This window comes from Mauremys reevesii, linkage group 8, assembly GCF_016161935.1.
Source record: "Mauremys reevesii isolate NIE-2019 linkage group 8, ASM1616193v1, whole genome shotgun sequence".
NCBI lineage: Eukaryota > Metazoa > Chordata > Testudines > Geoemydidae > Mauremys > Mauremys reevesii.
The window spans coordinates 46,165,122-46,179,787 of NC_052630.1; positions in this window are offsets into that span (position 1 = coordinate 46,165,122).

Sequence of the window (14,666 nt, forward strand, 5' to 3'; positions counted from 1 at the left end):
CGCCAGCACAAGGCAGGCTCTGCACTGGAGCTCCCCAGGTACATCCTCCTCCCTGGCTGGTCAGCCCCAGACTGAGCTGTCTGGCTGACTTTTAAACCCCGCCTCCAGTCTGAGCATGCTCGGCCAGGCCCTGCCCCTTAGCCCATAACTATTCCTTAACCCCTTCCTGGCCAGTGACCCACCCCCGTCACACAGGAACTGTCGTTTTGTTGTGTGATTGTACAATGCCTAGCACAATGGGGTCCTGACAAAGGGCTGAGGCTCTTAGGCACAAATAATTAATAACAACAACTATGGTTTAGCAAAGATACTAAAACTGCATTCAAACAAGAAACATGTTACAACATTAAGCATTAAGTGTGGGATATTCAAAAGCACACCCCTAACTCTGGTCCCATGGAGGTCATTGATAAGGAAGCAGAGTTATAATAATAGGAGATATACCAATCTCCTAGAGCTGGAAGGGACCTTGAAAGGTCATTGAGTCCAGCCCCCTGCCTTCACTAGCAGGACCAAGTACTGATTTTTGCCCCATGTCCCTAAGTGACCCCCTCAAGGATTGAACTTACAATGCTGGGTTTAGCAGGCCAATGCTCAAACCACTAGAGCTATCCCTCCCCCCACATTAGATCAGCACTAACTGTTGTTGTTAGTTAACATAGTGAAGTGTTGTCAGATGCTACCAGTGTGGTGCTCTGCATTCTCCAATGTTAATATCACTCGGCTGCGTGCATGTGTTCCCTCTGTGTGCTGCCCCAGCTCTTAGAAGATAGCTGATACAGCAGACCCCATGAGAACCCCCAATGACCACAGAGTCTAGTAAGGTACGAAGGCACGTCGACCAGGTTTATTGCCATATTGGACACAGTAATAGTTCCCCGTAGAGTACTTAGTCTACCTGGCATACTACGAATATGCGCCCACGGTCAATGGACTTGGCTCAGTCAGTGGCGGGACTTTCCACTGCCCCCTTGGCCGGACAAGGACACCGCCCCAGGGATGCATTCTTATACACAGGTACAAACAAGCTACACATCACTCCTGACGTATGAGGTGCAACCCCTCTACGTAGCAAGGTGCCGCCTCTCACCTTGTACATGTTGGTTTGAACAAAACAACTCTATCCATCATATTACCCCTTTGGCCCTGTCATTGGGATGGGTCAACCTGTTCCTTGTTATTTGTGTGGAATGTACAAGTATGTGAATGTTCTGATATCTAGTGTTCAGTACCTTTTAGGTACATATCCTCTTGCAGCATCAGCCCTTTCCTTGCCAGCTTCTGTGAGCAGGGCCTGCCTCTGGCTCACAGCTTAGCTTTGCTTTATGTTAGCAAAGTCTTGACCATTACTTTAGTTTAGGCCTCAGGCCTCAGGCCAGGCCTCTGATACCAAGGTGTATATCTTAGGGCCTCCTCTTACTACAACTGTATTTGAAAGTCCCACCCTAACAGTATTTTCCTGATTGCTAAAAAGTGCATCTTCAACTTCCGCGGGAGCCTGGGCATTCATTCTTCAGAAATAGTCTTGTTGTTCTCTCACTCATTGTTCACCACCATTCATACAGGCCGTGAAGGCAGAGCAGGCTTTGCTCACCCTGTCCAAGAATTTTGCTTGCAACAAATATTTCACTTCACCAGCAGGAAATTTCAGGAGCTGAGTTCTAGGCTAAGACAATCTTGTATGCCATAGGTAAAACATTACAGGTGAAATCCTGCTGGTTGCATTGAAGTCATTGGCAAATCTCCTGTTGACCTCAGAGAGGCCAGAACTTTACTCCTTGCCATCAGTTAAAAGCTCATTCTTATCCTTGTAACTGACAAACTTCTTTCTAAAGAAGCCACAAGGCATCCTAGTATTGTAGATCAGGCAGCATGGCCATGTAGGAGGCCTCATCGGACATCCTCCAATATCTGCCTTTCTACTGATAAGGAGGCAGATATTGGAGGGCTTAGCAATTTAGCTCCCTGAACTCTGCAGGATCTCTGCAGCATACAAAGCAAACAGTCATCATGCCCATTTCATGGCACTTTTTGATACAGTATAGTGGATTCTGCAAACTTGAGGTCGGAAGGGAGCTTTTCAAAGCCTGTCAGTAGATCATCGGTGAGAATGCCAGCCAAGACAGATAAAAATAAATTAAAATAACGGGGTGGGGGTGTTCATAAAGGATACATTATATTTTTAAACTGGGAGTAACACTGTATTCTGTATCGGAAATGGCATCTGAAAGTGATTAACTGAACAATGTGGTTTCTGAATGGTACTTGAATTCGTTCCAGAACATTTTTTATAATAAAGATCCCAATTATCTGATCTTTTCCCCTAACATGGTCAAGAGGTTGTTTCCAGAGAGAGGGGCTTTTTCCCCTCTGTATAGCCTCAATCCTGCACACATTTAACACACATACTTAACCTAACACATGAGTAGTCTCACTGAAGCCAGTAGGGCTACACATGTGCATGAATTTCAGTGTATGCACAAGCATTTCCAGTACCAGAGCCTATGCAATAATAGTAATCTTAGAATACGCTAGTAATGTTCAAACCTGCTAATCAGCACAATCCACAGCCTTTAACAGAAAGGTCTGCTTGTTATTCCCAGGGCTGTCCAGGATTCATTTACGATTCAATAAAAGAGGCCCCAGCATTACCAAAATAATTACTTACTAAAACAAGCCTGTAAAACTCAAGGTCTGTCCCAAATAAAGGGCAAAACAGAGACTTTTCTTCTCCCTAGTTTAATAACATAAATCTAGAGAAAAGCATCTTGCTGCCATAAAATCAGTTCCGCATTCATAAGAAATGACTGATTTACTAACTGGGATCAGGTCCTGCCAGGGACTCAAAGGGAGCAGGATGTGGGGAGACATTTTAAATATGAACGTCGTGTCCATCATCATCAGTGGAAGGCAGTTTCCCACTTAACCTCTAACATTTTTAGATGAAATAAGATATAGCAAAGTGGTGGATGATGTTACAGCTTAAAATTAAGCTGCTCGTGCTGTCGTTAGAGAGTGAATTTTACTGTATGTCTCAAGTCCCACAGCCCAGAAATGCACATCCCCCGTTATCTCTGAGATAGTGTCATATGAAAACGTATTGTGACAAATTAACATAGGAGTTGAACATCAAAAAGTCTGATCCAGGACAGATGCTTGATGTGTTTCAACTACTTCTGAAACACACACGCGGCTTTACCCTTTTAACTCCTCAGTAACATTTTTATAGCTTTTCATACAACAAAAGCACTTGGAAGTGAATTAACTGACTCATGTTAAGTCCTTCCCACCATAGACTCGGCCCCTCACTAACCCAGCCTTTTCTAAACTAAGGACATTTTGCATAAATTGCCTCCCGTTGCTAGGTTCAGCTTCTCTAGTGTTAGGAGCCCCATTCTAGATGGACCACTAGCTGGTGTCCCCTTTTCTAGCCCCATGTTATCTAATCCTGCTCAGTGCAGGTACGAGCAACACAGGGCCTAAAATACTGGCAGCAGTCAGCAGCTGGTCTCCATTGTGGTTCTCACCCCTGGAGATGGAGCAGCGTTGCAAATTTTCCCTAGCATAAAGAAGGCTCTGGGCTACCTCCTACATCCTCCCACAGGTCCTCTCTGCCCATCCATGTCCTTGTCTTGAGTAATTCCCCTATGTTTAGAGAATAAAAAATTCCCCAAGAAGAGACTAAGCAAAGCCAGCAGGATGAAAATGACATCAGTCCCCATTCGTACTCAGTGAAAAACCCACAGTGCTTAAAGAGCAGCGCAGAGGGATTAAGTGACTTGCTCAAGTTTCCATAGTGATGCAGAGGAAGCACCGGAAATGGAACTCAGCTCTGTTGGTCCCCTGTCCTGTGAATTTTCCAGTGGACTACAGTAGCACTTTAGTACCCTCCTCCTCCTCATCATCATCTCTCTTCCCAATGGCTCATGACATCAGGGTGCCCCTTGAACTGCCATTGCCCCATACCCTCTGCATGGGCTCTACCACCCAATGGACACTCTAGTCCCTTGGCAGTGACAATGCAACAGCAGTTAAAAAAAAGCCAGCAGGATACAAGACAATAGAGACCATAAACTATTTCCGGGGATGCAGTGCTCTGGTCTCTGGAAACTACAGGCAGGGACCTAAGCCCAGCATCATTTTCCAAAACTTGGTCTCATCCTCTGCTCTGCTAAGTCTGAAAACCATTGATCCTCCAAGGCACTCAGCACATGCAGCTCCCACTTAAGTCAGTGAGAGATGAAGCAGTGCCACGCAGGATCCAAGTCTTAGAAAGGGAAATTATCTGAAAGGGCTTGGAATAACATGCAGGAGGACCCCCTGGGGTTTGGAACTGACCCTAAGTGCCACCTGGCTTTGGTGCCTTCCACGATCCACCCTGCTCTGATGATGTGTGAGCAGAGCAGTGGCCAGAGGAAAATAGAAAAAGCCTTGTCCCCCTGAACACAGGCTCTAATTCTAAGAAACATTCCCTCTTCTTTCTGCTTCTTCGGTGGTTTTCCCCGGAATGAAAAGGCTCCTCCCTGGAGGAGATGCAAGGAAAATCATGCTGACCTCAGCATCGAATTTCATCCTTTGGAAGCTTGGTTGTGCCTTGCAGATAATTTATGAGGTGTCAGGATACTCCAACCACAAGGGCTTGTACTAAGACCATTTTTACACTACAGATGCCATGAACAAGAAGCAATTTAAGTCTGTTTTTCTACAGCGCCGTCTGTGTCACCAATGAGAAGGAGCTCACAGCTCCCGGAGATTATTTGTGTAATAGCCTCCCAAGCCATGGTTCCACTGAGACTCTGGCTGGGTCTGATTCCCCCCTTTGCTTCATTGCCCATCTCCTCCCCACTGAGAAGGGAACTCCCATTTCCTGGTGCTTTGCCATGAAAATGCTTGCTTGCCAAGTTATGCTCTGCCTCTGTGTGTGTGTGTGTTTTTACACATCCTGCACAAACCCAACGTAGCAGGAATCAAAGAATCCACCATCAAACCACAGTCCCCCACATCCATTAGGATTTCCAGATTTCTCGTCTGCGGATTTGTCTTCTCTGCACTTTAGATTTTAGTGTGGGGGGAATAACCAACAACCCAGTCAGTCGCCTCCTAATCCAATGTGTACCTCAGGCTCCATGAGCACATTCTTGGGACTAAGGCAGTGTTTCCCTTGGCTGAGATGCCCGGCCTCCTGGCTCCTCTTGAACTGCGGAGCTATAGACATTCCGCTGAGTAGTTTGCAGCCTTCCCTGCCAGGAAAACCCAATGTCTCCATGGAGAAATCTCAGTGGAGGAGTTTGATACTCAATCATCAGCTGGAAAAGAAGAGAGTTTCTGCCTCCTCGAGACCAACCCTTATTTTAAAAGAAAAGCGACAATGTTCTACAGGAATGGGCCAAGAAACTGGAGTGACATTGCTGAGAGATGTATTGTGCTGGATGGAGGTGAGTCCTACCATAAAGGCCTGATCCAAAGCTCACTGAGGTCAATGGGATGCTATCCACTGACATCAACTGGCTTGGGACCAGACTGAAGTTTGGATCTGGAAGTGAACCCCCCAAAGGCTAGGTATGTCTGTATCTGGGGGGTTGGTTTGGCTCAACATTGAAATAGGAACCAGCTGCAAATTTAGGACTCAAGGAAAGAGACTATATAAAAGGGCCTTTTCTTACTCAACATATTAGTTCCTCATGGGCCAGATTCTGACATCCTTACTCCCACTGTGTAGATCCTTCTGCCAAGAGTACTCCTGTTGATTTAAATGAGACTATTCGGGTAGTAAGGAACAATTCCATGTGAGCAAGTGTGGCAAAATCTGGCCCATGTGTCGGAGAGTCACATCTGTTTGCTTCATTGACACGCATACATTTTTACAGCTGTTAGCCCTGTTCAGTACATTCAGCAACAGGAAAGCAAGTTGGAGTCTATTCTTCCTGGCACTTCCTCAGCACAATGCTGGTTGCAAGATCTTTCTTAGTGGTACCAGTGTAAAAGGCAAGAAGAGGAGGAGTTGAGTTTCTAGCTGTGGGAGCTAGAAAAATCATCCTTTGATTTGTAAACCTGGGAAAGGGTCAGAAACCCTGCTTAGCTATTGTTCTGATCCTTTGTGTATCGTGTTTTTGTGCATTTAGAAGAACTGCCCAAACACTAAGTCATCAGGGGTGGGTTTTCAGGAATGCCCATTTGACTTCAACGATAGACCATGGGCTGCCCAGCCCCAGCACAGGGGCCAGAGCCGGTTGCCCACTGAGGGGCTCACCCCTGTCAAACTGGTCGGGATGCTAACGCCTGGGTTACTAATTCCTCTGTGATACTAGGTGGCAGTCCCAATGACATAGTGAGGCGTCTGGTCTCCCTCTGACCCAGAGAGGGAGGGATGACTGCCACACTGCTACAGGCTGTAAAGGCAGATGAGGGCTGCATCAGGATGAAGATCTCCAGTCATCTTGGTTTCCTTGCCATCGGATTATGATCCCCATCCTGTCAAGTACCATGGGGACCCTGCTGTGCAACAGTGTCTCCACGTTAAAATAATTCTCACACGGGCATCTTCCATATTTACATCCAAGTCCTGTGGAAATTGGTGAGTGGTGATGAGAGTAGGACAGTGATCACCGGACGCTCCTAGTCACTGACCGGCACACAGGTGGCTGGTGTCAGATGCCCATTTTTGCATTTGGACAGAGGCAGGAGTGCAACTTGACAGCTGCAACCACAACTGAGCAGCCCTTTTTAGGATCCACTCTCTCACCCTGCATGGGGAGGGGGCTAGAAAAGGTGCCCTAAACATAGTCTGCCTCGCCTCCCGCCGACTGGATAACCATATCCAGCAGGATCACCTTACTGCAGTCAAAACTGAGCAATGAAATTTAGAACCTGGAATACTGACATTAGCTCATGGGTGAGACACACCCTCGACTGACCAAAATGCAACAGAACCTTGCAGCAAGGATCCCAGTATTTCAAGACCCAATGGAGACCACAGGAAATGGAGAAATGGGAAAGGGGGAAAGAACATGCTGCAGGCCGAGTCAACAATCCAGATTCCGCCCCTTCAAGTGGGAAATGTCTGTCCCAACCATGACAAGATCTGTGGATCCCAGATTGGTCTCATTAGCCACCTGCGGTTCCATCAGCAATAACCAGCTATCATTTTATGGAAGACAGTGATCCTCGAATTCCGGGATATCCCTGGCTACTACTATTAATTTGTATTTCAGTATCCTCTAAGCCTCAACTGAGATCAGAGGCCCATCATTTAAACATAAGAGACAAATCCTGCTCTGAAGTGTTTACAGTCTAAATAGACAAGACAAACAGAGTGAGAGTATTCTTATCTCCATGTTACAGATGGGAAACTGAGGCACAAAGAGGTTAAGGCCCAGATCCTCAAAGGAATTTAGGGTCCTAACTTCCACTGGAATAAATGACTTGCCCACGGTCACACAGAGAAGTCTGTGGAAGAGCCAGCAATTCATCCCTGGTCTCCTGCATCCCAGTCCAGACCTTTAATCTTTCTCCTTCTCTGAATAATGGAGAAAAGCAACAATCTCCATGTTTGCTAGCCCAGAACAGAATTGTGTCTATTGTTGGGAGGGAGTATTTCAATTTGTGCATCTTACAGCTAGTCCATACCCTGGGTGGTATTTCCCTCCCTTCCCCCCCAACCTCTTCTCTTTTATGACCGCATGACTTAACGCCCTTGTGTGGCTGACGGTACCTATTAGACTAGACTCTGATACAAAACAGCTGTGTTGGGGGGGGTGGAGAATAGCAATTTAGAAAACAATTAAGAACATCAATTCCAAATCATTTGCTTGGCAAGAATAAGTCATTTATAAGAGGTAATTTGATCCCCAGCAGCAAGAGATTAAAGGTGAACTCCATTATCTCCCATTTGCAGGAATCCATTTTAACCTGTTACCAAAGGGGGGAAAAAGGATTTTTGTCTGAAAACACAGTTTGTCTGCTGCCTTTGCTTGGGAATTGGACTGCATGTATTTAGGAATTCCCTCCATGAGGAATAGTCCGTGTCTAATCTAAAGGCAGCCATCATAAATTTACTTTTCTAAAGCACCTTTCATCAAGAAGGATCCCAAGGCATTTTACAGCCTGGCTATGTAGGAATCACTTATCCCCACAGAACTGCAGGTACCTATAGGGTGAAATGGCTACGTGTAAATGTATACATCCAGGAGCAAAGAATGTAGGCCATTGTGATGGGATGCTCACCTCACAAAAGGCAGAGCAGGTTAAATTAGGTCAGTGAACCTTATATGTTGCACCTTGGGGAAAGCCAGGGATCAATAAAGAAGGTGATGTTCAGCTGGAATGGAGCAGGTAGGGCCTGTATAAAGGGATGAAGCTGAGAACAGAAGAGATCTGCAGGGAAAGTAGTCTGCAGTCATGCCATAGGAGAAGGGAGGTTTGTTGGGGGCTACAGAGTTTGACAAGAAGTCAAAAAAGGGAAGGTAGTCTGCAGTTACTCCCTGGGAGGCAGAGCTTGGGCCAGCACACCCAGAAGGAGCAGGGGCACAGAAGATAGAGAAGGGAAGTAGGAAGGAGTCCAGGAAAATAGCAACAGGGTCTGAGAGCAAGACTGTAGTTACTGGAACCTGGAGTAAGTGGGTGGGCCCAGATTTCCCTACCAGGCTCTGGGAGAGTGGTGCAGGACCAGGCCGTCAACCAGAAGACTGACTGGAACAGCATGCAGACTTTGATACCCCAGAAGGGCAGGACTATAAAGTAACCTGGACGGAGGGCTGATTTGAGAAGAAGAGAGCACCCGGATCCTGGAGAACTAGGGGGAATATGAGCAACCATCAGAAAAGCAGCATCAGACCTAAGTGGAGCTTATCCCCAGATGCAAGCACAAGGAGGCACTGCAGTGCCAAGTGTCTCCCATCACAGCCATACTTATAGGATGGGGGACACTATCCGGGGCGGCTTCAGCTAAACATAGAAGCTGCCGCCAAATTGCCGCTGCCACGGAAACGCACCTGCCGCCCTAAGGGCACACGGACTGCTCCCGCGGCGGCAATTCAGTGTGCTGCTTGGGGTAGCAAAAACTGTAGAGCCAGCCCTGCTAGGAATTATTTTGGGGAAGTTCTCTGGTATTATTCAGGAGGTCAGACTAGATGATCACAGTGGTCCCTTCTGGCGCTGGAACCTATGAAACACAGCACTGTTACACAGAGCTTATTACAGGAAGTAAAGCATGGAGCATGCCGTTGAAACTGCAGGGGAAATTTAGAAAGGCAAGAATATAATCAGCCAAACTGGTATTTGGCCAGGAAACAAAAGTTAACACCTTTACTCTGCCAAAGAACCACATGAGATCTTTAATGACTACAACCAATCAAGACCCTGGTTTTACAGCCCATCCTGAAGACTGGGAGCCAGGAGACCCAGGTTCTATTCCCCGTTCTGCCACTGACTCGCTGTCTCAAATTGGGCAAGATAACTCAGCTCTCTAATCCTCAATTTCCCCATCTGTAAAGCAGGATTAGCACTTGTTTATCTCACAGTGTTCTATACGGCTCAATGCATGTTAAGTGCTCTGAGCTCCTAAGCTTATGTCTAAACTACAGCTGGGGAGGTAATTTCCAGCCCGTGTAGATGTACGTGCACTAGCTTTGATTGAGCTAGCACGCTGAAAATAGCAGCATAGTCATGGAGGTGCAGGTGGCAGGCAGGCTAGCCATGCCTAGTACAATCTTGTCCCAGATCCAAAGTATGTAGTTGGGCAGTGAATCTCTCCTGCTGCCCACACTTCCATAGCTACACTGCTGTTTTTAGCATACTAGCTCAGTCAAAGCTAGTGCCCATCAGTCTACCCAAACTGGAAATTCCACCTTCCAGCTCCAGTGCAGATGGTTCCTAAGAGACACATGAATCTGTACAGTGCCAAGTATTTCATTTGCCTCTGTATTTTCATGCCAGAGAAGCAAGTTTCCTTTGGAGACTCTCTCATTAAGTGAGCAGCTGCTGTAATCCAAGCTCCCTTGATGTTGAGGTAGAGGCGCTGGCCAAAGGGAAGATTAGCTAATGGCTGTCTCAGGATGCATGGGTGTCTCGTATGGATTTGTGTTGGATTTTCACCTCTGCAGTCCTGGCTGGAGAGCCAGTCCTGCCAGACCAAGACATTCTCAGGCCCTGCCCTGCCAAGCTTCCAACAGGAGCAAGCCCTTAGGGGGATGGAATCCGGAGGAGCTGTCACTATAGGTCATTCTCCTTGCACTAACGTGGTTCCCTCCTGAATGGCGGACAAGGTATACACTGCAGTAAACGGCGCCCAGAACAAACCTATTTGTCGCAAGGGGGAGCTATGGTGCTGGAAAGCAGCATGGTCCAGTTTGTCAGGCACAGGACTGACTCAGGAGATCTGGATTTGATCCCCACTTCTGTTATTGACTTGCCCTGTGATGTTGGGCAAGTCATGTAATCTTTCTGTGCCTCTGTTTCCCCACCTCTAAGAGGGGTAAAAATACATAACCCTTCTCCTCTGCAAAGCCCTTTGAGACCTATGAAAACACTATGGACTAGGTTTTGCCTTGAGAAGGAGACACTCCAAGGAGGGCAGCACCATCCATACCGACACCCTAGCCCTAGGAGCACACTTCCCGCTCAGTCTCTTCTGCTGTGCTGTGACGAGGATCTTGCAACATCCCTTTCTGTGAGTGTAGCATCCAGCCAGGGCTCTGTCACCTCACTTCCTGAAAGAGCATCTGGGATTGTGTTACCTCTCCTCCCCCTCCACCCCTTACTCTCTGCACAGCCGTGTTAAGATCAGTCACATATAGGGTTGCCAGCCCTCTGGATTGGATCGCAAGCCTGCCAATATTTGGAGTTTAATTTTCAAGCCCCAGCCCCTGTAGACACGTGATTATGTGAGAATCTCTGCTTTCACGGCAAGGGGGGGAAAAAACAAGTTTTTAGCCATCCTGATTGCAGAGTACAGCTTGAAAACATGAAACTTAATGGCTCAAAAGCCAGAAGTCAACTAAAAAGAATCCAGAAATATTAATTTCTAAATGCTGATGATTTTTAACCCAATCTTGTTATTTTTAGGGACTTGTCTCCTGCTCTTTGAATGCTTAGGGGTGGCAATACTGTGTGTACCATCCTCATTAAGAGACATTCAAGTAGCTTTAGGCCCATTTCTCAGCGGGGTTACAACAAAGAATGCTGAATAGAAATGGTTTGCTGGGAGCAAGGACTTTGTTTGCTCTTTTAAATTCAGTGAAACCCAGGTAGGGGATTTAAACCTTTTCTTGCAATGTTGGAGACCCAAACACAGTCATGCCAGGTGCTGAGATCCCGGCAAAAGGATGATCCAGGGGTTCAATTCCCCACTCTTCCATAAAAAGCTTCTTGGGTGACCTTGGATAACTGCCCTGGCTCACAGGGATATGATGAGGCTGGATCCATTCAGGATCGTAAGAGGCTCAGATACTATAGTGATGAAGGCTTGTAGAAGAGTGCAATGACTGCTGAAACACCTCTAGTGGCTGGGCGTGGTATAGCAGCTCTTTCCTCAGTCTTACTGTCACGTCTCATCTTGTAACTCAGTCCTTTGGCCAGGTCACTTTAAAGTCTTTCCCCTTCCAGGCTAACAATATCCAACAAAAACATCTGATCATCTGCCCTGTCTGCTGCCCTCAATGCTGGGCCCAGTGGTCCATACATCTTTTTCTCCAGGCTTCCAGTAGTCCATATCCCCTTCTCCGGGGCTTCATGCCACCTTACCAATGGCTGGTGGGGAACTCAGGGCCTCACTACACTGGGTTCCAGTCCAGGGACCCATTAACCAGCAATCAAGGTCTGCTCCATCAGCCTCCTTGCTGCTGCTTCCCTGGACATCTTCCACCATGGCCTATCAGCAGGCCTCTCCCACACCTCTCGAAGTTCACCCTTCTTTCAGGGCTAGGCTGTTCCCTGGAATCCCTCAATAAATCTCAAACCAGAAGTACAATCTAACCCAATTTCTGTTCTCCCGAGGCTTAACCTATCATGACTCTTAAGTTCCTCCACCAAACACCTTCCAGGGCTCTCTCCTTGGAAGTCCTGATCCTGCCCTTTGATTAGGATGCTTCATCACTGGCGTCTGCTCCAGTGGCTGCTCTGTGTCTCTTCTGGCCTCTTGCCACCCTTCTCTACTCAGGAGAGGATTCCAGGACCAACTTTCAACCTGGGCTTCATCCTTGATCCCTACCATTCTCTCCACTTTCTAGGCCAAGACAGTGCCTGTAGCTCTCTTCCCTGCAGTCCTGCTCTACTTTGAGCTTCCTCTCTTTATACTACCCTCCAGCTTCCCTCCGGCTGGGATCCTGCTTTAATAAGGCCTGGCCCACCCTCCAGGTGCAACTAAATGCCATAATTGAGCTCTTCAGCTCTAGTAAACTTTTTTTTTTAAACTTGTGTGGGTACACACCCCATCACAGAGCTAGATAAGTACCACAGATAGGAGGCAAAACTGACTATAAATCGACCCTTCTAGTTTCTCTGTCCAAACGGAGTGAAGTGCAAAAATGAAACAAAGGAGAAAAGTAAACCTGAGTTCTAAAAGACTTTCCATTTTAACCCTCTCCAGTGACATAACACAGGTGAAGGACTTTTTCAAACAGGATTCATATCTTGCCAGTAACAGCACTGATTTCTCTTAGCAGCCAGTATTCTATCTCCTTGGGAGAGGTAATACAATCTACTGGAGGAGACGGGACAAAATCCACTTTCCTAGGAGAACCCAGAGGAAAAGAGAGGGCTAGATTCTGATCTCAGTTACACCAGTGCAAATCTGGGTAACTATCCACTCAAGTCAATAGAATTACTCCAGATTTGCACTGGGGGGTAGCTGAGATCAGTCTCTGGCCCAGAAAGTGAAAAGCCATCTATTGTGATGGCTGAGCTTGCCTGGGCCATGTTGCCAGGGCCGGATTTACACCTTGGCCACCCCTAGGCACCTCCAGCGGCTTAGCAGCTGCGGGAGCTCTGGCTCCGAGCTCCCCCCTCCACACTTCTCATGGGGGATCGGAGCTCCAGGGTTCCCTGCTGCTGCTGCTCAGAGGTCTGGGGGCCCCCACTGCCCGTCCACGGCAGCTCAGAGCTAGAACACTGGCACCCTTAGGCATATGCCTAATTGGAAATCCAGCCCTGCATGTTGCCAGAATGCGCCAGAGCAGCCTAGCCCCATATGATCTCTTTGAATCTTACCGGGCAGAGGAGAGAACTCAACAGGAGAGAGGAGCCAGGAGTCACTGCAGAGGAACAAGGGTGCCACACAGATAGCTCTGGCCTCCTACAGATCTCCTGCAATCTATGAGCCTGGGGGGCAAACCACTGCCTGTTCTGCTAGGGTGTCCTCAGGGCATTCTTCCCCCTCCAGCATCCCTCACCATGGGGAGTTCTGTGGGAAGAGGTGATCAGATCTCTAATTTCTGGGTAGGTGTGATGCTCTGTACCTTGGGGGAACACCCAGCAATGCCATGTTCATCCTTGTAAAATGATTGTGTGGTATCTAATGCAAAGTTTGTCATGTCGGATGTCTTTGGAAGGCTCATGATGTACTGAGCATTGTTGTTATAGTGATGTTATAGGTTATAATTTCAGGTATATAGTTGTGATGCTGAAAATGTATCCTCATGGCTTAAAGCAAGCCCAGACAAAAACTCTCCAAGAGCAAAGAAGCAGTCCACACCTCATCAGGGCAGGTATCGGACAAACCCAGCCAGGGGCGGCTCTAGGCACCAGCAAAACAAGCTGGTGCCTAGGGCGGCAAAATCTAGGGGGCGGCAAAAGGCTGGGGCCCCAGCTCATCCTGCCGCTGCGAGCCGAGGAGCGGCTCGTCCCCTGCAGCTGGAGGGGGCGGCAGGCTGGGCCGGCGGACCTGCCGCAGTCATGCCTGCGGGAGGTCCACCGGAGCCCCGGGACAACTGGACCTGCCGCAGGCATGACTGCGGAGGGGGCGCTCGTCCCGCGGCTCGGCTGGACCTCCCGCAGGCATGACTGCGGCAGCTCAAGCGGAGCCGCCGGACCCGTGAACCGTCCGCAGCCGTGGGAGGTCCAGCCAAGCCACGCGGGACCAGCGGTCCCTCTGCAGTCATGCCCGCGGGAGGTCCGCTGCTCCCGCGGCTCCGGGGCGCCTCCCGCGCATGACTGCTTGGGGCGGCCAAAAAGGTAGAGCCGCCCCTGAACCCAGCCCAGCCTCACAGGAACAAAAGACACTGGCCTAGGCAGCAACAAAAGAATCTGTTAGACTCTCAAGGGAGTCATCCTCCTTCCTTTGGTCACTTTGGAACTGCAATGAGGTAATATTCACCTTACTCTGAAGTGGGGGCAAAGCCAAGAGGGAAGACACTTGCCATGCTCTCTCTCTCTCTCTTCCACCTACATCTACAGACATCACCACTACTAAGTGACTGCAGCACTGATCAAAGGGGAGAACCTGGCTGAAGAGCAACCAGCCAGCCTGTGGTGAGAAGCATCAAAGTTTGTAAGGACACTGAAAGTGTTAAGATCAGCTTTGTAAAGGTGTGGGACTAGGGCTCGACCCTCTCCAAGGGGCAGAGGGGAGCCACACCGGCTCGCTACACGACGTCTGGTCCCACTGCGGTCCTGGGCGACAAACACAAAGCTCCAAGGTGTGGGCACTCTGGCACGGGCCTGAGCAGCAAGGT